Source organism: Grus americana, chromosome 3 (genome assembly GCF_028858705.1).
Source record: "Grus americana isolate bGruAme1 chromosome 3, bGruAme1.mat, whole genome shotgun sequence".
In the NCBI taxonomy this organism is placed as follows: Eukaryota; Metazoa; Chordata; class Aves; order Gruiformes; family Gruidae; genus Grus; species Grus americana.
The window spans coordinates 51,971,031-51,993,626 of record NC_072854.1 but is presented as its reverse complement, the minus strand read 5'-3'; the positions used below and the strand labels follow the sequence as shown (position 1 = coordinate 51,993,626).

Below are 22,596 nucleotides of genomic sequence, written 5' to 3'. Positions count from 1 at the left end.
TTTGTTGGGTTTTTTTTTTTTCTCCTGGGATGCAGGCAATGCAGAGTCCCTGCTTCAGGCAGTTCACCACCCAGCTTTCGCTTTTGGAGTGCAGCACTTCTCCTGTACAAATAGTAAGCACTCGTTGGAGGAATTTTAGAGCTTTTTGAGATTAAGGGCTTAACCAGCATCTTCTGCCGTTGCAGGCTTTTAAAAATAGTCTTGACAGCAAGAGGTAATAGCAGCGTTGTAACCATGGCAATGCAGGGAAAGCAGGGTTTGCGGGCAGGGATCTCTTACTAGAACAACTGGTGTGGCGGAGGGCTGGACCAGGGCGGCACAGGGGTGAGATTTCAGGCTGAGGAAGGGACTCGGACCCCAAAGCATATCTGGTTTCCTCCAGCTGGGTCAGGTGGCCTAATAAAAAGAATAACATAAGTGGAGTTGATTCTGCCTTGAGTGGGGAAGCAGCCTAGATGATCATTCAAGGTCCCTTTTAATCCTGTGGCTCAGTTTGAATAGCGAGAGCTGACTTCTCCTTCTCTGCATGCTGTGTGCTCAAGCATGTGCTGATCTTCTGCTGATACCAACAGAAGGTCTCTGAATATCAAGAAACCAGAATATCCTCATTAAGGATCTGCTCGGGGAACATGAGAGTAATATATTGCTCTTTGAGCGGAGGCTGACTTTGTGCAGCAATAAAACATGAATATTAAACAGGAAGCCAATGACACTTCTGAAACATGCCTGAGACAGTAATCCAGATGCTGTTCGGGGATATAGTATAGCCTTTAAGCCTTATGTCTATGCGATTCTTTTTTTTTTTGTTTTTTTTAAATACTTCATCTGCATAGTTGGGGCGGGGGGGGGGGGGGCATAGCAAGAGAAAACCCAGATTTTTTAGCCTAGTTTCCTGAGGAAGTGGGAGTTAGGCTGTTAACTCGGAGTGTCTGCACACCAGTCCTCCCCTTTATAACTTTGCAGACTGTCTCCATCCCGGGAGGAGGCTTCAGGGGTAGCATTGGGCTTCCCAATCCTTTATCCGATGCATTAGCTGCTGTCAGGAGACAGACCGGGTGCAGAGCGGCTGGGGCAGGGTGCTGCGGGCACCCCCGGAGCAGCCGGCCGGCAGCTGCAGCGAGGCATGCCCAGCAAATGGGGCCGGGTACCGGGCACCCTGGGGTGTGGGCAGCCAGGAGCGCTGGGATGCAGCCCAGGAGGGACTCATGTTGTAAATTTAGCATCGCAAGCCCAAACGAGCTGGAAATCCAGTTTCATTAGTTCCATCGCTCAGGCATTTGCTTAATCTTGCAAAATAAAAGACAATAAAGTAGGGGCAGTGCTTATTACTGAATAGTAATGATTTTTTAAATCCATAGAATATTTCAGCAAAATAAATGCATTTGTGTGGCCTTTGTATTGCAAAGAGGTTTATATTAATGTAGCGCAGTCCTGGAATTACATGAACCTTGTGTTTATTCTGGTTCACACTGGGACACTCGCTGTTTAAGGGGAGACCTGATGTATTTAAGGGCAGCGTAAAAGAATAAAGACTTGATCCTGCGCTCGAGGCCGAAGCATTATGTCACCGCCAAGTCTTTTCATTTGTACTTCTAGTGTGTTGTCCTGAGAATTTAATTTCCTGTTTTTTGTTATGGGAGAGTCATTTTTGGAAGCTGCTGGAGAGCAGGGGGGTTTATGGAAAGTAAACTGTCAAAATACAGTGACTTTTTTTAGGTTATTCTTTTTTTTTTTTTCTTTCCTGGATATAGAAGTAACCAACATGAAATCTCATCATTAAAATAAATAAATAAATAAATAATGAAGTAGCATGAGAGACAGCCCTCTTTTTTTTCACTTTTCCCCACCCTCAGCCCACTGGTGATTTTTCCTAGGTTTTCCAATGAGGCTTCTCAGACTTAAAGCTCTTATTCCCTCCAGCTTTGTGTTGTATGATAACCAAGAACCTCATTTATTTGCTTTGCTTGTCTGACTATAAAATAAATAAATAAATAAACCAGAATGTCATATTTTCTGTTCTTCCATTTCCAGAACTCTTGTTTATTTTGAAACTTCCAGAAAGAGATAAAAACAGCTTAGGAAAAATGCTCTCTGGAGCAATCCTTTAAAGAGCAACAAACAAACATTGCAGATTGGTCCTAAAGGCTGTGCTTCCTTTCTGGGGAGGGAGGGAGGTGGGGAGAGAGGATGTTTTCTTCTTAGCTTTGCTCTAATCATCCGATCTGGGATTTGATAAGCTCCACAAGTCTGAAACTGCTGCCTCCTCCCGTCTTCCCCCTTCCTGCCTCTCAGAAGATTAAAGTGAACATGGCAAAAAGGAAACAGTTTATTTTCAGCTCGTTGTAGTTAATAGTTTACAGGGCAGCATTTGCATTGTTTGTGTTTTAATCGTGTTGCTCTATTCTTTTTTTACACTGTTTACTTTTCGCTTCATGGCCTTTCTTTGATACAGAAATAGGTTTACAAATAGCTCGCTCTTACAAAATTTCAGCCTCTTTTCAACATTTTTATATTTCACATCAGGAAATGTGACCACGTGTAGGTGATGTAGCTTCTGCAAAGACACGCTTTGCCTCCCCAGCTCCCCCATGGGGCACAATTGCAGACCGTGCCACGCTTTTATTTCATTCTCCAACAGTTTTGGAATTACAGTAGTTAGGAAAACCAAATGTACAAAATATAGAGTGATTAATCCATTAAAGTATTACATGTACGAGATATAAATATTATTCGACATACTCAAAATTAGCTAAATCTATGAATTGACTTAACTACAAGAAGTTCTTAGTAATACACTGTTCCTTCTTCACCCCCAATTTGTCCTAAGAATATAGGTTATGTGCTGAATTCTTTCAAGGTTTAAAGCGTGGAAGTAAATTGGCCGTGACTTGAGACCGTTTCTTCTCATGTGTGTATTTTTTTATGATTTCTTGCATGATGGGAATGGCTGACATTATGGGTACTATAGTATTGCAACTTTGGCATATTTATTTTATATATACCATATATGTATGTGTTCATTTTCATTGCACATCATGGATATAACGCCCTTAATTAAAGCCCTGGACCCTGATTAAAACACAAAAAATGTTTATTGAATAAGCAATATTCTCTTATGGGGGAGGGGAAAAGTAGTTTATAAAAAGAATTGTTCATAAAAACAATTTTTTGTATTTAAAACCCTATATTTACATTGCAATGTAACTGTACTTCCAAATGGCCTTTACTGCTTCTGCAGAGGGCTTATAAATGTGCTTTTTAGCCAGTTCCTGCTAAAGGTATTTTAGGGTCAATCCTGTATCTTCACAAGAAAAACACTTTCTTCTTTGAGACAAACTGCAAAATCAATTACTAAAACAAAGGCTTCTAAAATCTTACACTGTATTGCTTTTTTTTCCCTCGCTATCTTTTTTTTAGCTTCCATAATGATGTGAGTGCTTATTTCTGGCCGTAGAAGCGGTTCACTGATGCCACTGGGATGTGAGGCAGGTAAGGATGTGGAGGCTGAGGGTGTGGGAGAGGGACATGGCGCTGGCTCCAGCCCCCGCGTCCCTGCCTCGCTGGCTGCCCGTGCCCTCCCTCAGCTCCAGGCACACCCAGCAGCGTCCCTAGCAGCCAGCTCGGAGGCTTGGAGAGTGCAAGCTATTTTTAGGACTGTGGGCTCCATTCATTTATTTTAAAAAAAATTGTTTGGTGCATAGTACGTCTCATTTTTCTGCAAAAAGAAATGTGAACGCTCTTCCCGCAATTCATGAAGACATTTTTCTACTGTTTTGAGAACCAAAGTACGTTGCTGCAATCACATGCTCCTCATACATGAGTAACATTCTGGGCCTAAGTGCATGCTCGGTATTGAGCTTGCTAATAGCTTCCCCTATTGATTGCTCAGCCCTCGTGATTGCCCGCGGCCGCCTGACACGGGAGCAGGCAGTTCCAACAGGGTGGCCGAAGTACGCGGTACACACGCTGGCTTTCGTCTTACAAGGAGATATACGCTTGCTTCTCTCCTAGGCAGTGCGGATTGCAAGGGATGCCACGGATTGTGGGATCTTCTCCCAGCCATTTCAAAAGGTGGGATTTAGGGATGGGCCGCGAGTGCCGTGTTGATCGCCTTTCTGTCGCCGGTACCCTTGCAGTGTTGCGCTCCACTTGCTGACCATAACCACTAGCTGTCCCACCGTGTATTTCGTAACACTTTGGCATCTTCTGTTTTGTTGCATCCACCTCTGCTACCCCTCTGTACGCGCCCGCACACTCTCCTTGTACTGGCACTCTCCGTGCTGGAGTGCTTTGGTTAGGTGGTGCCTTGATGTTTTCAGATCCCAGCTCCTCTATGCTTTCGGCTCTCCGCTGCATTACAAAGCAAGTTGATGCCTGGAAAAGCAGCTGTGGATATAAGGAAGATTTCGTTTAGCTTATCCTGCTTGAAAGTGGAGAGAGGAAAAAGGTACTCGTATCGCCAATACTGAGCTAGCAATACCAAGGGGCTTAAACTGCCTGTGGGAGGGAAGCACCCCAGGGAAAAGGAGAGCAAGCGATGTGCTTCGGCAGGGCGGGAAGCCACAGGACACGCAGGGTATTGGGGACCAGATGACAGCAGCACGTCTGCTAAGGATAAGTCAATAGATCCGATGTGTGAGGAGATCAAAGTGGCGCAGAAAAGAAGCAGTTTGGCTTATGATCTTTAACACAGTTTGTGGGGTTTTTTTCTCTGCATAGCTCCATTTATAAAAGTAGAAAATGTTCAAGCAAAGCCTCTGTATTTTCCTGATGTTTTTTCCCATGTTTCCTGTTTCTCAGGACTTGTTGCCACTGCAACAGTGACTTCTCATCTGAGTTCCATCTGCTCCAAACAGAAAGGGCAGCAGTTTGAAAGATGTGCTTTTAGACAGCTGCAAGTTTGATGGTGCAAACAAATATTTTTCTTTTGAAACTACCAATTTTCTTTGGGAATCCTTTAGGAGAGGGACCTAGTTATCCTTTTTTACAGCCTGTAACCGCACGAAGCTTTCAAGTAACTGTTTTAAAAATCCAGTAAATATCCCAAGAAAAACTGCAGGATGCCTGTCCTGTAGTCACTGTCCTCTTTCCAAGTTTTGGCACTGTTGCATGGGAGGAGGAACCATCAGAATGGCAGTGTTTAGTCTTAGTAGAGTCTTCTAATGGTGTTGCTGGGTTTTTTCCTCTGCTGGTGTCCAGGGTTGTGTCTGTTTGTGTTGCAAGAGTTGTTTCCTGCGTGGGAGCTCCCTCTTTCTGCTGCTCAGTTCTTCCCTGTTGATGACGGGGCTGTTTCATATCATGCGCCTGCTGTCTGGGACCCTCACTTAGCAAGGGATACTTTCAGGGTAACAAGGAGGCCTCTGTCTAAGAACAAGCCTATAAGCTTCCCTTAAACTTTAAACGTTTCATTGTTGGAAAGCTTTCAGATGTTCACAGGATAAGGAGTCTTTATGTGTAATCTGGCATTGCACAGTAAAAGATGGCTTTATGTAAGTTGAGATGTGCAGTTCCTTTATAAACCAGCCCTATAAAGTCAGCATGTGCAGGAGATTGTTTTTCTTCTTCTGTTCAACGTTGCTTTTAGAAGTTGTTTTTTTAAAATGTGGGGTTTTTTGGGTTTTTTTTGGTTTTTAGTAGGATTAGAAATCTTGAAGTGGTGGGAATAGGTGGAAAATGCTGCACCCTAGGCAAAGCCGAACATGCCTCCATACATTTGTTCAAACACCAGTGTCAACAGCCTCCCAGGTAACAGAGTCCTCAACCCATCTAAAAAGGGTAAATCAAGACCCTTTTACTGTAGGGCCATAGTAACCTACTACTGAAAAATACTTTGTGGACTAACTCATGGCCCAAAATCTATGTAATATGATGTTTTGTAAAATAAGCACAACTGACATTAGAGCATAGAAAAAAGGAAGGCTGTTGCTCTGCAGACTAACCAACACCTTCTCTACAAAGTGGATCCAGCTCATTTACAGATTACACGTCCTGACTCAGATATGTTCATTTGTAAACTGCTCTCCAACCTGAAAACCTTCTTCTTCCCAATTTTTGCCAAATAAAATAGCAGCCTGAGAACCAGGGATGCCTGCTTCTACTTGAGGTTTGAAAATACAGCAGCAGGAGCATGTTACTAATAAAAAGCTGGCAGATGCTTATCATTATGTAGATTTTCTTCTGTGTTTGAGTATCATAAAGTGAATTGCATCTACTAGCACTTGAGAAGTATTTAAGACCACTTATGACTCCAGCCAGCCACTTCCTCCAGCTGGGTGAAGCTCACATGAACTGCAACAACTGCAACACGTACCAGACCAGGATCTTCCATGTAACTGTTTTTATGCCTTAAATCATGTTTCTATCTGTTTCAAATGGCAGCTAAATTGTCACCGAACAATTTAATGAAAAATAAAAGGGTTTGGTGGGTTCTTGTCTAGGATTGTTCACAGTGGACGGGATCCAAAGATCCATGAAGTTGGTGGATGTTAATGGATTTGGGAGCGCAGGCTCGAAAAAATAGTAGTTACTATGTCTTCTGACAGTGATTTCTCTTTTGCCGGTGGTAATAAACTTAATTCTGATCCCAGTATGAGCTGACAAAAATGTATCTGGAAGCTGATGAGAATAAGCAGAGGTTGTCTGATGAAGGAGACAATGTCATGAAACCGAACACACGAATGACATGCAGTTGTGCAACTCACCACATTCTGTTTCACAAAATACTGTCTTCTTTACAAAAATAAAGTAATTTTTACACAAGGCTACATAAAAACACTGCTGGTGTATGTGCAACACCGGGGAGGGTATGTTTTTTTGGTAAAAAAAATCCAGTTTGTTGAAGCTGGTGCTGCTTACAGGAAAAGGCAGTTCCTGACAGATAGTAAGCCTGATCATCTCCCAAGAGTGTTTTGTTTTTCTTTAAGGTTTCAAATCAAGTCTTTCTGAGCTTCAGAGCAACTTTTCCTGTCTGCTGGTGTGCTAAGTATTTTACCATGTCTTACCATTTAGGAGGAGATGCTTGGACAGCTTCCATTTGGACACTCTGCTTCCGTATTGGCAGTGATGCGTGTGCCACAGTTTGGGGTGACCCTGTTGTAAACGTTTTGGCCTGGGATGGGTAGCAGGTTGCAGCTACTTACGGGAAGCTGATGTTGCTTAAATCTAATGCTATTCATTTGATCGTTCTCTAAACCATCCTCATTCTGTATTTGATTTTAGATGGCAAGCAGAAGGGGAGTTCAATGTGATTTTTTTTCAGAAAAGGTTTTCATTCTCAATGCTTTTCCTTTGCCTGCAACTTCCCCTTTTGCTTCCCCACTCTTCCCCTGGCTGGGGTAACAAATAGACTTCAATCGTTACTATATGCCATTCAGTCGGTGCCAGCAGCCTGTTGGACATTAGGGTATACCTTTGTTCACTTCTAGCCAACTCTTCATTACAGAGACAAATCAAAACCTTTTATGGTAAATGCCTTCTGTTAAAAGAACTATTTGTGAAAATAGGTTTATCCAAAAGAAGCGCACCTTTCACTGAATAGTCAGATGGCTACCTCCAGGTTTTCATTTTTCCCAAGCACAGAAACTTGGGAAAGCAAGCTCTCTTCCATTAGTAATTCTGGTCAGACAAACTTTTTGTCACTTCTTCTATTTATTATACTAATTGCAAAAGAAGCCAAAATTGGTATGCCTTGAAGCCTGTATTAATTTATTTTGCATTTCCTATGCTGTGTTCTCCAAAGTCAGCAAAGCTTTTCTGGAAAGTGCTGGTCAGACCAATTGGAGAAATCAAGAAAAAGAAATATTCCTTCTACATGCTTAGGTAGAATGAAAATCATTAAGGCTAAAACTGAGTTCTGTGCAGACCCCGAACTGAATACAAAGAAAGAGTGAATAATCTTTGTTTTTCTCTGCAAGCCATGTCCAGCCCTCGCCCCCAGTTATGCAGCAAAAATGTTCCCTTCCTTTCTCCTTCCCTGACCCACTCTGCCTCCAAGTATTTCATCTCTTCTGTAGCCTGAGAGACAGGGCATATTTTGCATCATCTTCTAAAATCAAAAAAAGCATCCCCTGGAAAAGTTTCAAGCTTCCTACCTGCCACCCCCAAAGTTCAGAAGATCTTGCAAGGCTAGAGACATGGTAAATTGTGTCTTTGCCTCACATTTAACTAGACACCCCTTTACCTAGCCCTCTTGCTAGTTTTTGTCATGCGTAGCCTCAACGGAGGGCTTGGACTCCTTTAGCATGTATTAAGGCAGCTGCCTTAGGCAGTAGCCTAGGAGCAGAGTTTTACTGTTGGTTGAAACTGGCACTGCGGCCAAACAAGTGGATCTGCCATTCCCCAAATCCTACATCTGCCTGTCCATCCCTTCATCCCTTTTTCCCTACCACCAGCACAGGCTTGCTTCCCCCCCCCCCCCCAGTTACTTTGCAAACTGGGGTAGAGAATTCACCCAGTTCATTTTAATCCCAGTTACCTCCCCAGCCCAGTTTGCTGCACTGGCATTTGTGCTGGGGGGAGGGAGGGAGGGAGGGAGCGCATCCAGAAGCTCCGCACCAGTGCCGGGGGATGTTCAGCCCTTTTTGGCAGCAGTGCCGGCGCCTGTCTTTCAAGTATTCATGGGACCAACAGCATGGAGTACAGAGTTTCCCTTATTTGTCGCTACTCTAGGGAAATTATTAAATCAGTCTCTTGGTGTAGAAGAAAATAATGAGCTAATCCGGAGTTGAGGTGCTATTGGATTGTTTCGGACCTGGCTCCTCTCTTAAGCTCCTAACTTTTCTGCATGCAGATGTTATCCAATTAATTCGGAGGCAGACATAGAGTTTCTTGACTTGATTTTTTCTTTCCAGGCCAAATGCCTGGAAGCTAGGGAGGGAAATGGATGGCACTGGAATAATAACCACCTTCCCCAAGCCTGAGCAAAGCAGTTAAGACCTATCTTTTTTTCAGTGTTTTCACAAATTCTGCCAAGCTGTACAAAAGGTCTTGGGGAAGGAGAGGGTGTTGGGTTTTTTTCTTTATTCCTTGACATGCCCAGGGATTTTTTCCACCACTGAACAAGGAAAGCAAGCAGGGAAGAAGACGCTTTCGTTTGTAGTTTTGTGATTAAAAATGTCTATTCCTAAAATCTTACACAACAGCTCTTTCTGATTTGTAATGATTTTTTTTTTCTTCTCTCCCCATCCTGAACTCTCCACCCAAAATGAAGTCTCAGCCTTATGAGATCAGAGGTCTACTTGCTAATCAGGATTTAGAGTAGTGTAATCCAGTTGCCTTGTTTTAAGGAAGATTTATTTGGTGATTCCTTAATAGAAATTTTATTTTCCTAGCTACTTTTCATGTAACTATGACCACTAAAACTAATTTGACCTAAGAAGTCATTCCCCCTTCTTTTGCTGTGGATGCCTACAGCATCCTTCAGGAGAGGTGCCGGTGCAAAGATCTGCTGCTTCTGCAGCTGAGGCAGGTTTCCGCGATCAATAATGCAGGGCTCCAAGTCATCTGTGTATAGCTGTAAAGTTACTCATCCAGCAGTAATTTCACAGATGCCTCTCTCGTGGAAAGTTTAGCCATGTACTTGTGGGGGAACGGGAGTTTAAAGCAATTCAAATTCAGTCTGGCTTCAGTGGTGTGCACACCTGGGCACTAAAACATGTATCCTTCTCTGTTTGCTGTACGGTTACTGCTCCTGAACCTGAACACCAGCAGGATCGTAGCTCCTCCATCTTCTAGGCATTTACAAACTAAACATTTTAACATCGTTGTTAGTCTGTGCTCCATGAGTTGTTCTTTCAAGGATTTCGCCTCAAGGAAAAATAAGGAGTAGCTGTCATTTGAAATTTCCTCAGAGTTGGCAAAATGATGGCATTTGTCACTTCTGCTCACCATCTTCGTCGAACTGGATATTGTGTTGACTTACTGCTTCTCCCTCTTCTTCTAGAGAACACTGAGTAATTAATATAGTCTAAAAATTTAGTGTGGCACAACCCCTTTTTTTTCTTTGTGTAGTTTTCAAACAAGGAGGCTGTTGAGAACTTTATGTGCATCGTATTTCCAAAACAGTTTGTTAAAGCAAAATCACTAAGAGATACTGGGTTGACCAGTTTTGGGGAGGGGGGTGTGTGGATCTAAATAATTGGCACACTTGCTGTATGTTGCTGCGCGTTTCGTGTTGTTGACCTTGTCTCCGTGAAGTCAGAATAGCTGTTGTGTCAGTGACAGTGATGTGTCTGAGCAGTCTGAGGGAGTCCTGCAATTATTTTAATATTTTGCATGATACCGGTAGAATTTAATAATTAGTTGTGAAGGTTCAAATCCAATTACCTCCTTCCCTAAGCCAGGAAAAATGGTGAAATTTTGGTGATAAATGCTAGCAGAGTGAGACAGAAGTGTAACATAATTTGTGGTGTTCCAGTTGCTAATTTTTTCTTTCCCTTTCTCTCATATTTTACAGGGCATGTTTTCAAGCCATTTTTGAGGAAATGTGGTGAATGTAAAGTTGCTCTGTTTGGGGGGGAAATTCTGGTAAGTGGTGCTTTTTTGATCGATTTTGGTTTTCGATGAGAATTTCAGAAAGTTTGATTTAGCTTTTTTCAGTTTTAATTTTCTTAGCTGACGGGAAATACAGAGACATAGTTGATTATATGTGGTTTTCTTCCTCTGATATGGAGACTTGCAGTATGAGAAGCATTGACAGAAAACAGCATGCTCGGCCTCGGGGCGAGGAACGTAGTTTCATTTACTCCAGTGGCATCTGCTTATTGTGTTTGTGGCTGTTACGTTCTGCTGAAGAGTGGTTGAGCTAAAACCTAGAGTAGAAGAAACACAAGGCCTAATTTAAAAACAAGGGGAACAAAAAAGCATGCTAGTGGTATAAAAAATCAGGAGCAAAAATAATATAGAGTGAGCATATACCTCCCAGAGTGGCGGGGGTGTCCAGTCACTCCGAAATCTTTCCATCCATTCCCAGAATATCTGACTAGCACACTTGCCACATGGAGCTAGCATGATTTGCTTATGCCTGAGAGATAAGGAGGTAGTTAATGCTCCCATGTGCTACACCAGTTTTCCTGTTCCTCCTTTCCACCCCACGTCACAAGCTCTGCCGCTTCTCTGGCTGTTCTGTACGCAACACTTGCAGAGGCACCGGCTTCCTACAGACTTCTGGTCCTACGGGCTCTATGGGAATATGGCATGGCATGTGTGATGTGTCTGTGCCGCTGAGCTGCGCTGCTGTCAGGAGAACGAGGCAGAGAAGAGCGGGAGGTAATTAGAGACATGCCTCAACTGGAGGGAAATAATCCTGTGAAAACTCTTCCAATGTGCAAAAAAGCAGCAGATCTGGAGCAGTTTGTAGGCTCATATTGCTTTTCCCTCTAGGAGACTGTCAATATATACAGCTCTGGCTGATACCAATCAATCACCTTCACCCTCGGGAAAAAAAATGCCAGCAGAAGATTGTGTCCCTTCTTTCCCTTGGCTGAGCGGGGTACTGGACTGGTATATTTTTCTTCAACTGGTGTGTGCAGGTTGCAGATGAAAACTGGCTTATTCTCCACTGGCAGAAGACTTCAGAGTTGCATAGCCTGCAGGGTGGAAAACTGAAAATCAAAGATTGGCTCTGTGAGAACACTTCTTCTTTTCTGCCATTTAAAAAAAAAACCAGATGTTGTTACATCATACAGAAAGATCTGGATTAGCTAGCAGATGTTTAAATGTAGATCGTTTAGCATTCTGCAGAATGTATAGTCTTAAAGATAAGAAAAGATAACATAACCAAGATCAGATTTTTACAAAGAAGTTGGCCAAATGCACAAAAAGTCCTGTACAACAGTACTTGGGTAAACCCTACTGTAGCTCATTCTGTTAAGCAATTTTTTCTCTACAGTTTGACTTTTCTGACAAATGGGCATGTTTTAAACTTGCACTTATATCCATATACTGGGAAATATGAACAATAATTATTTAACTAGAATTTAGTTGTAGGGCCAAAGATGAGCCACAGACCAGCAGCATGAGCTCATTAGTCCATGAGATTTTGTGCTGACTTCTGTTACTGTAAAAGAGGATAGAATCTATATGTAGTTTTCTTTTTGGTGGTAGTAACAATACTTTGATCCTAAAAGTTGTCCACTGTCCTTAAAGATTGGCTGATCTTTGTGTGGGATGTGACAAAGCTATGGTGCTCACAGGTCAAGGAGTAGAGTCATAATTCAGAAATAGCGATGTCGTGTAATGTGAAGGAAAACCAGCAGATCTGGTAGTCGGATTGCTGTGTTTTAATTTCCCTTAAAAGATGGATCAGCTGAGACCAGCCCAGTGTCCATGGCTGGCCTTCATGCAAGAGCATAGCTCAAGAGCAGCAAGAGCAAAGAGACAGAAGCAGAATGTTTCTTAGAATCATAGAATAATTTTGGTTGGAAAAAACTGCCAGATGTCTTCTTGTCCAAACCCCTACTTGAAGCCAATCCTATTAGGTCAGGTTGCTCAGGGCCTTGATTTTCAAAATTCAGCTGGATGTCAAGGCTGGAAACTCTAAAGCCTCTCCGGGCACTTGTTCCCATGTCTGATCATCTTCCGAGTAAAAAAGTGCTTCCTTGTTGCATCACTGTTGGTCAGTGTGGACTTTGCATCTTCTCTGCCTGTGAGAGAGGAGATTTGGAGAAGACCCCAAAATCAGGGAAGATGCTTCTTGTGGCTCCAAGGAAGTGTGGTGTCACACAGACGCAGTAAACTTGTTAGTGGGGGGGGGGAAAAACCCCAATCTGGTTCACAGAGGTTCTACCTGGGCGATGTTTCTCAACCTATAGTTCATCTTCAGACCTGGATAGCGTGGCTGCTTGACTTGGTTGAGTCTCAAAACTTGAGAGGTTAGCTGACAAACTGATGCTCCTGAAAACTACATGTTTTCCAGACTTGCTCAGAGATATAAGCCAATGAAAGAGATGCTTCTCACTGCTGGATTGTAAACATCCTGGAATTTCTCCAAGCCAGTCTGGAGCTGGGTTTGTATCACTCCACACTCCAAGATTTTGCCCTAGAATTTAATGTTGTTTTCCTGGGGTCATTATAATATGTAAACAGACTTTGCAAATTTTGCTTGTTTTCACAGCTGTTCCTTCCCCTCTTCCCACTTCAAACTGTTTGCAAAATCTTATTTTGAGGTAGAATAATCAGGAACCTTGAGTTTCTCATCTATAAGGATCTCTGAAATATCTCTGACCCCACTGTAGGTTTGCCTATGGCATTCCAAATTCCCAGAGAGTTTAAAAATAATTACAAAAAATATAAGACAAGGAAACAGTTTTGCCCAGTATCTGCCCCTAACCCACTGAATCCAAGAAGGATTGGACATCAAGAGAACATTTTGAATTTATCTTGACGTAGCAGCTGAGCTCAGAGGCTCAGCAGTTATTTATTCATCTTGTATCAAAGTCCTAGAAAAGGTCATGCAGCATCCAGATCAAAAATTCATAGTGGTTTTAGGAGCTCATCAGAGAAGTATACTTGAATGCTGGGAGGGAAATCTTGGCTGAATTTAAAACTCCCTCAGCTAAGCAGATGATATCTTTCTGAGCAGTGTGAGAAGAGACCTCTTTTGATGAGATTTCTGTAAAACAGCCTCATGGATGTCAGAGCAGATATTTGTGTGGCGCTACAGGTTTGACCTGTCTTGCATTGAGCACAGCGTTCGGCAGGCGGTCATGGAACGGTCATCCCTCCACATCAAATACTTACACAACTGCAAGGAGTCCACTGATATAGGACAGAAAACCTTGGGATGATCCGAGGTTTTTTTTTTCCCTAGTCAGACCGCTGTCTGCCAGACTCCCCTTGAAACTCTTGCCTTTCATGGGAGTTTTTTATATTTCTAAGCGTGATTTACGCTGTACAGTATTGGGTTCTGTCCCTGTCCACCTAGACCCTGTAGTTGGTTACAACCATCAAGATCAGAAGAGGATCAAACTGTGAAGTGAATAGAGGGGCTGCTAGATCTTAAACCTGACCTGCATCTTCCTGTGCCAGGTGTACCACTGTGTGTTCATCTTTTTCCTATAGATTCCCTTCAAACACAGGCCTTGAAGCTGAATGTATACCTTGGAGCCTGGAAGTCCACTGCTCCTTTCACTCTGAATTTAGGCAGGGGTACCTCCCCAAGTTCAGGGCTTTTTGTTGTTTCAGCTGAAATCTGAGATGCTGTGCTCCTATCTGCACATTTCTCTGTAGATCAGAAGCAACTACACATCTTAAATGATGGTTTCAGATATATCATGGAAAATTTGGATTTAAGCTGCTAAGACCCTCATCTGGTGTTTTGGTTTGGGTTTTCTTTCCCATTAAGGAGAGTCACATTTTTATTCTCTCTCTATTTTAAACAAATAAAAATTTAGCAACTAAAAATTTATAAAAACAGATTTTCAGTATCTTTATGCATATTACATTTGTTTGCCTTTAGAAAGATTGTGATGCCCTGCACATTCCTGGGTGTACAATTTGTATGATACAATTATTTACATTCTTGATGCCTACCAAAAATGCTATTGAATTTCTCTTGGTGTTTCTTATGTCAGGTTTCTGACATAAAGTATTATAGAGCAACTATGCATTATCTGCAAAGAGCTTGGACTATGTGCTCTCACTGCAAAAATAACCCACTGTAACTTTTGCTTTATTACCTGTATTCTGCCGTGTCCACAAGAGGCTTTGCCAGAATCATTAGCTGTTCTCTGTAATTAGGGCTGATCTGGTGCATTTTGGTCCTATTTCTAGTAGCTTTTCATTTTCCAGAGTCATTAATTTGGGCAGTGATGTGCTTCATAATGTGCTTCTGTTGTGTATCTTCATTATCTCTTCCTATGGGCTGAAGATTATCATGCATCCTTAGGAAGGAAAGTGTGTGGAAATACTTGAGCGTTTTAAAATATCTTGGGGGCTTACTGAGTTTTGCTATGCTATGCTTGTAATTTATTCAGTTTTAGTCTGTTTCTTTTCTTCCAGTCTAGTCTGTGCAAAAGACGTGTGTGTTGGTGCCGCTGGGTGTGGTAAATGTTAGATCTGGTAAATGTTAGATCTGGTCCATAAGATTTCTAAGGAATGGGACTTGTCCCCTGCCCAGAACTCCGCGTCTCCAGTCCTGACCAGGTTGGATTTAGTCTGCTATCTTGAGATAAGTGAAGCATTGTTATACTTGTGTTCAATTTATTAAATCAGATAACCTTGCACAGGGAGGTTATGTTCCAGTCTCCTGCAGAAGAGATCTTTGTGTCTCAATCTCTGTCGTTTTCCGAAGTGTTTTCCTACATCTCACTGGTAATCTCTTTAGTTTAGCTTTTTTTTTTTTTTTTTTTGCCCCCAGTTGGTGATCCAATTGTTGGAATTGCTCAGCAAAAGAGAGCTGATCTGTGGGCCATCCATCTGGATGTCCCTCTTGCTGTAGCCACTGGAGAAGAAATAGGGAAGGGCAGTTAAGACAGTAGATGGAGCAGAGAACTGTACGCAGCTGTACCTCTCAGCTTTCTTAGCTGGCTCAGTGGCAGAGATGTTTGCAGTGGATCATGATGTTACAGCAGCTTAAAGATCCGTGATAGGATTTTGCAAGTGGTAAATTGCTTGTTTTTTTAAATAGAGATAGCAAGCCCTGCAAGTGCTCTGTTGAAAGAAAGGCATTAAATTTGAAAATTCAGATGTTGCTTTAAGGAGTGTTACATCAACTTTGCTCTTTTCTATATGTGCATCAGGGTATTTTTGTCACTGTGCAGTTGAGACAAAAACTCCTGTTCCATCACGCTTGCATGTTCTCATACCTTCTGTTCTGCTTCCTCCCCTCTGGAAGACTGAATAAAAACCTGTGTGTGATACACTGCAGGGGCCACTACCATCCAACCCGTTACGAGTTCAGACTTAGATCTGAACCAGCCTTGCACCTGGTTTCACTGATTATTTCATATTAAAGTTTTCACTGGTTTCTCTGATTATTTAATATTAAAGTTTAAGTGCAGCTTGGAGCAGGCTGGTCCCACCCAGCTGATAGCGGGATCCTGGGGCATTGTAGGTGGGATCTCCAGGGAATTTAGTTGCTAGGAAGCATCACCTCCTTAGTGAGCTCATGCAAATGGAGATTTATTTTTTCAGAGGTTAGTAATTTAGTCATGTTTGGGAGTTTTCTGCAGACAGCGAAATACAAAGATTTTGCCTTGACACGTTGCAAGTCTATGGTCCAAATCACAAAACCTCTTGAGCTGTTCAAGGGGTGACCAGAAGCTTTTAACATGAACAAATCACTCCAGTTTCCCAGGCTTTGTTTCAGAATTAGCTTGAAAAATTTTGGCTGAATTCATGCCAAAAATCCAAAACAGCAACAAAGCAAGGGGAAAAAAAAAAATCTCCCATCAAACATCCAGCATGGAGAATATTGCCAAACTTGGGACTGCTTGTGCTAAGTTTATAATCAGGCAGCAACAGGGTCTTAGTAGGTAATGCTCTCAACCCGCAGCTAACGAGCCCCGCAGCGCAGGGAGCGAGGAATGCTGCAGAGAGAGGCAGGGCTCTCACCCGGTGCCTGGTTGGCATGATGAGCCGTGTGTAAGACACCAATCGTTCCCAAGATTACAGGGAACAGAGAGCATGATTTCTGGGTGTCAGATCAGGCTGTTTCTGTGGACGAGACTCTTACTAAATGAATATGTGTTATAGTGATAAATACATCTATAGGTAGAGTTTAAGCTGTGTGGACAGATGTAGATTTTCCTGACCTGAGCATGCTGTATTTTGTAGTACAGCCACAGTGCTGCTTTACTTCTAGAGAGTTTCTTTTATGAAATACAGGAGGAGGGGAGCAGTTAATGTAATTCTCTCGACATTAATTCTGCTTCATCAATACTTCATGGATTTAATAGATTTTAGAGCTACAATCATTTGGGAGATTATTTTATCAGCCAAGCACAGTGGAGCTTGCTGAAACTAAATGGAGGACAGAAAGCGTATGTGTGTGATATAGGATGCTGCAGTATCAAGATTTAATTATTATGGGATTTGTTTAGGAGATTTCTCTGCTTTTTGAGAAACTTTATGTTGGGCACTAAATACTTTGCATATAGACAAGTTCTCTCTTCAGTAAGAGTTTGGTGTGGATCTCTAGGCACAAGTGTCTGTTTCTACCTCATAGCATAAGCACACTGCTCTAGTTCTTCATCTCTCATTACGTCTCCCTCTCGTTTAAATGCTCATCTGGGATGAACATAATGAAACTGCATATAAAGGAGCATGGAGAAGATCTCATTGCAGATTATCAAAGCTGAATATTTTTGGACATTGAGTTATTTATATTAGTCAGTTTGCCAAGCTCAAAGATAAAAGAAAGTCTGGGAAGCAATCCAGAAAAACCAAGAAGAGAAACTAAAGAAGATAGTGTGAAGATCATGCATTAGAGCATGTTTTGAGAATGCCTGCAGTGTTGTGTCACAATAGCCATTTCAAAATAAAAATGAAGATGGGCGGATCTTGCAGGCCAGTGCTGAGTGGTAAGGGAGATTCCTGCTTGACGTGTCACTCGCCATCAGCTGAGGTGGAAAGCTCTGTCGGGGAGCGCGCAACAACGGTGAGCAGCATTTGCAGGCTCCAAGGGGTCCCAAACAGCCTCCACAGGTCTGGGAGAGTCAGCTCGTCCTAAGACACATTATCAGGGAAATCACTGGTGGTGATTTTTAGAAAATATCCAGTGAGCTTAAAGTCATGAGAAATTTATGTTCAGGTTGAAGGTATCACCCTGAAAACCTCAGAGCTAGTGAAGGTTTATACAGCCTTCTAATAAATAGTGTTTTGTCCTTGTGACCTTTATACCTTTTCTCCGCCCACCTGTAGGAATATATGTAATTTAGCAAGTCCATATTGCTCCTATTGTTTTTAGGGAAGAGAAAATAATAAAAGATTCAACTGTGTAAATGTCATTCCTGCCCAGCCCATTTATTATTTCGAGACAGGGAGAAGTCTGCTTTGAAATTTTCCCTCTGGCAAAACCTTGAAAAGCCTGGAAGATTGTGTGCATCCTTGATCATGTCATGCAACGGCAGTAGTGAGAAATATAAAATCTACAAGCTCAATCTGCTAGGGTTTTGAATGCTGTGCTGAGTGCTGAGGACCCTGCCTTTCTAGTTTTACAAGGTGGTATCTAATCCTCTAATAACCTTTCAGACCATATTGATTTACTGACATAAGTTTTGCTTTATTTTTTTTAATCAAACTCCTTTTCTTACTTTGTATTTTATTTTGTGCAAAAATCATGATAACCGAAGCAAGTGGCTTAACAGGCAGAAGGATAAAAATAGAAATAGCATGAGACTTTTCAGATTCTTTGTAAAATTATTAGTTAAAAATATGTGTGGATCTTAGATGTGATCTGAAATGTTAACTACTTTGGTCCCTCGTTAACGAACCTTCCCATTCATGCAGTTAAGATGCTAGTTAGAAAGAAGACTCTGTGGGAAGCAACTTCAACTGCATCTTTTGGAAACAGGATTTCAGGTCATTTCTTGTCCTCTTTTGCTGCTTATCAAAAGTTAAAAGTGTCTTTTTTTCAGTGGGAACTCACACCAAATTATTATATAGTATGCTTAAAGCTAGTGGTTGCATCGGTGCACCAGCACCCATTGCTGTGATGGTGCTGAGCCTGCTTAGCTGTAATTGGACTGAATCATCAGTTTAGGAAAGTCCTTGTTTTGCTATGGTATTTGTTGGTTGTGCATGACGCTTAGCAGGTTTTGTCCATTTTTCCCCCTCTGCTAATTCTGCAATATTAGGGCATTAGTCTCTCTCTGCATGTTGTTTGCTATCAAACATAATCCCTTTTTCCCCTCATTTCTTTCCATTTACATCTTTGATGAGAAATACTTAGGCCACTACATGTCTTTATTCTTGTAAGACGAGGCTGATGGAAGATCCATTATATAGAAAGGATATCTCCAAATACATCTGTAGACATATAGAAAACATAGAGGCTGACAGCTGCTAGATGCTGTAGACTTCTCATTGTTTTCTACCATGGTGATTATGTCAAATGTGTCAAAACACAGAGAAACAAATTTGTATATGAGTGAAGTGGCATATTTTTTGGCTGGGAAGACTATGCAACATCCACAGTCCTATTTTTAAGATATCCTTTACGACCATTTTGGTATCTGCTAAATGCCTTTGCAGGAGCCCAAGATTGTTCCACTTTTACATTTTTAAATGTTTTGCTCTTGAGGTTTGCCCTCTAACTGAATGTAATTACACAGGGAGGCTTAGTCTGAGTCTAACCACCAGCTTTCCTGTATGTCATTAGATGTTGTTGGGGGATTAGCATGCACGGTTGTAAATGACAGTATATATCTTCGTTTTCTTTTTTGGATTAGACTGTTTATAAGCTGTTTCAGCTGTTAGACTGTTTCAGATCAGAGAGAGAGCATCCTATTCAAAGCTAACAAAGCAGGAGGAAAGCTGGTGTTGAATTAAGGGGCTGCTTGCAACAGCTTTTTGCTCATCCTGAGGAAGTAAGAGCATGCCGAAAACACAAGCTGCATTTCTAGTGTAAAGCAGAATTCTTGCATGTTAATATTAAACTATTCATCATTTCTGTATTAGTGCAGCATGTGCCGTCCACGTGTGTGTCATCCTCTGCATGTGGTGTAGATGTTATCCAGAAACAGTTATTTGGAGAAACTTGTCTGGTCATGCATGTGGAATACGCCGTTGACTATTATCAACAATAGCGAATCTTGCACGTAACTGTGGCTTCTGTCTTGCTCTGAGCAGTTTCATGTGGCTCATGCTCAGTAAAAGATGTAGCACCCTTCATCTAATATCTCCTGCAGCAGCGTGTGAAAGGGCTATGTGTTGCATAGTACGCAAAAAGCTGCCCACCTTGAAGAAATTTCGGAAGGTGGATGTTGGGCAGAGCTCTGAGAAAGGAGCCCTGTTTCCAGGCAGAGAGACCAAAGCGCTCGAGCTGTTTGCTGGGCACGACCAGGGGTCTTTGGGAAGAGCTCACACTCAGAGTGGTTTTGTTACTTTGCTTTTCCCATCCAGTTTAGGTCCCCAAATTTGCATCTGCTTTTACCCACGGTTTTATGCATGTGTGATTTTGGTGAACGTACGTGAGACCTGAGTTTTAAATTTTGTGAGAAACACAGACCTGTTACTCTGGTGCTGCAAGACCTCTTTTCTAGCACCTTTAAGTTTCCAGAAATCAAAAGAAAATTATGGTTTTCCTTTGAGGCATATATTTGGGAGATCATTGAAAGCCACATATATTGCAGGGGACTTCTAATTGCTGCATTAAATATTTCTGTTGCTTAACATCAAAAGTTTCTATTGCTGTATTAAATATTTCCCTAGTTGTACTTCTAATTAAAGAAATAAAAATTCTGAAGCCATGACTTTTAACCACCTCTTATTCTCTAAGGAAACTCTTCCTCAATGCTATGAGAGAGACCAGTACCATTCCAGGCCACCATCCTGCTTCAGCATGAGCTGTAAGAGTGCTGCTGTGTAGATAATTTTTGTGTCAAATTATTGCTGCTGCTTCGCTTCCATTGTAACCAGCAATTCTCATAGTGGGGTTTTTTTTCCCCGTAGTATTTCTCCTCTTTTTGAAGCTACCCATGAAAATAGTCAATGTCTTGCTATCTTCATTTTCTTTTGGATCTCTTACATCTGGGATAAATTCCAGGAGCTTTAAGGTGTAGCTCTAGGCTCCTCTGGGTTGGAGGTGCTTCTACGTGTCACCCAGACAAGAGCTTTCCTTATTTAAAACAAGAAAATGGAGGGGGAAGTGGGGAATATATATAAAAAAAAATCTTTTCAGTTTCGTGGTGGAGGAGGAGGAAGATACCCCAGGCACAGCTGGCAATTAGTTGTATAGTTTCTTCAGGTTGATAACCAGCTCTGGTAGAAATCTGGTCTTTGACAGACAGTTCTCTAATGATATTGGACAGGGAGAGCAGCAAATTTAATATGCTCTGCAAGTCAGGGTTGGTTGAAGCACCAGGAACCTGTGAAAGTCTGGGAGAAATCCCCTTGGAGCTTGCTTTGTCTGCTCACGACTTGCCCTTTCTTGTATTTAACTAGTTTGAATCCAGGTCATCTGTGTCAGTGGAGTGGTGGAGTGTGAAGGGAGCTTTTTTTTTTTTTCCTTTCCTTTGTTTTTTTAAATCCAGAACACATAAGTAAAGTAGCAGGTGGTATGCAAGTTGAAATCATGGCAGTCCACACAATGTGTCAAAGTAGATGTTGGTAACAGTGCTGGCAGAAATCTGTTCTTGGTCAGTTTGGCAAGACATAAACCAGTAAGTGACTCACCAAAGGTACTTCTGTGGTTATTTGGCAGGTAATGGTGTGCATTTACGGTGTTAAAAAGGCTGACTGTAGCTTAACATGTCTGGCAGTCTCCAATTAAACTTCCTGTAATTTACAGAAGTAACTCCTCCTGATGTTGTGTACTGTTTTCCTGCAAGGGTCTGGAAACATCTAAGCCATCCCAATCCATTCATTAAATTTCATAGATGTTGCTCATCTTATGATTAAACAAAAGCTTGAAAAATAGGATTCTTCAATGCAGCCCAGTTAAATCTTTTGCAAAGGCTGTTAAACTGTCAGATACGGCTTGCAAATAGCAGAGACTGACGCTGCAGATTATTTAAATCTGTGTGACATCATCAGTGGATAATTTACAAACCCCACTTATTATGTAAATATATTCAGTAACCAGCAGAAGGCTTATGTATGTGAGAAATCATACTTTTGTGCACTGTAAGTCATCTCACCTGCATTATGTTTGTTCTGGGTGGAAAACAGTGTCTGACTGTGACTGGGAGCTTCTCCAGGGAGCTCATCCTCAAATCACCGCAGCTGTGATTTACAGGAACAGCCTTGTTGAAGCTTCATGAACCTTTTGGAGCTTCCTGCCTCTTTGTTGGTCTTTCCAGACCTAAGGTAATTTTAGCTACTTCTGAGCAATTAGATTAGGCACAGGCAATTTCCTTGTAAAATTGCCTGAGCAGGTCCTTTGGTAAACAGTAATAACCTTGTTGTGGCTCAGAGGCGTTTGGCAGGATAATTAAACTGGACTTCAGCGCCGCAAATAGGTATGCAGTAAAACTCCACAGATCTGCTCAAGTGCTTGGTTAAGTTTCTATATACATAGGCTCTGTCATGGCCATATGTGTCTTCTATTTATGGTTTCTGCTGCAATCTACGCATCATTCACTCTGGAAAATCATGATTTTAAGTACACTGATTGATAAAGCACTTGTATCTCTTATCCCTCAAGTGTGCCAACATTAGATCGATTCACGTTGATTTGTGCCATGTCTGTCTTAGGTGTTTATTTTAAAACTATCATCTTAATCCCTGAACAGTCAGGGATGTTTAAGACAGAAGAAAGAGAGGACGGATAAAGATTTCATACAATTTGGGAATCACCATTGTGAAGATCTTTCCAAATAAGCCTGAGAATTGTACAAAACCAACGATTACTTTTTCATGCAGGGTCTGTATTGATTTTGTGCTGCACGACACATCTTGCTAAGTCTTTGTGCAGAACAAACTGTGCTAACCTCCTGC

At 41.8% G+C, this 22,596-nt stretch overlaps 1 protein-coding gene across 9 annotated transcripts in view; it reads left to right on the top strand.

Moving 5' to 3' along the window:
* FYN (FYN proto-oncogene, Src family tyrosine kinase) overlaps positions 1–22,596 on the top strand; it is a 140,030-nt gene that overhangs the window by 50,417 nt on the left and 67,017 nt on the right. For 4 of the 9 annotated variants that reach the window (XM_054820403.1, XM_054820410.1, XM_054820409.1 and 1 more), the window contains exon 2: positions 10,454–10,524. The exons of 2 other annotated variants lie outside the window; for them this stretch is intronic. The gene's annotated coding sequence lies outside the window, so the exon portion shown is untranslated. Of the gene's footprint in view, positions 1–3,417; positions 3,490–4,426; positions 4,448–10,453; positions 10,525–22,596 lie in introns of those variants that run through there. 3 more of the 9 variants (XM_054820407.1, XM_054820404.1, XM_054820405.1) reach the window with 2 other exon arrangements.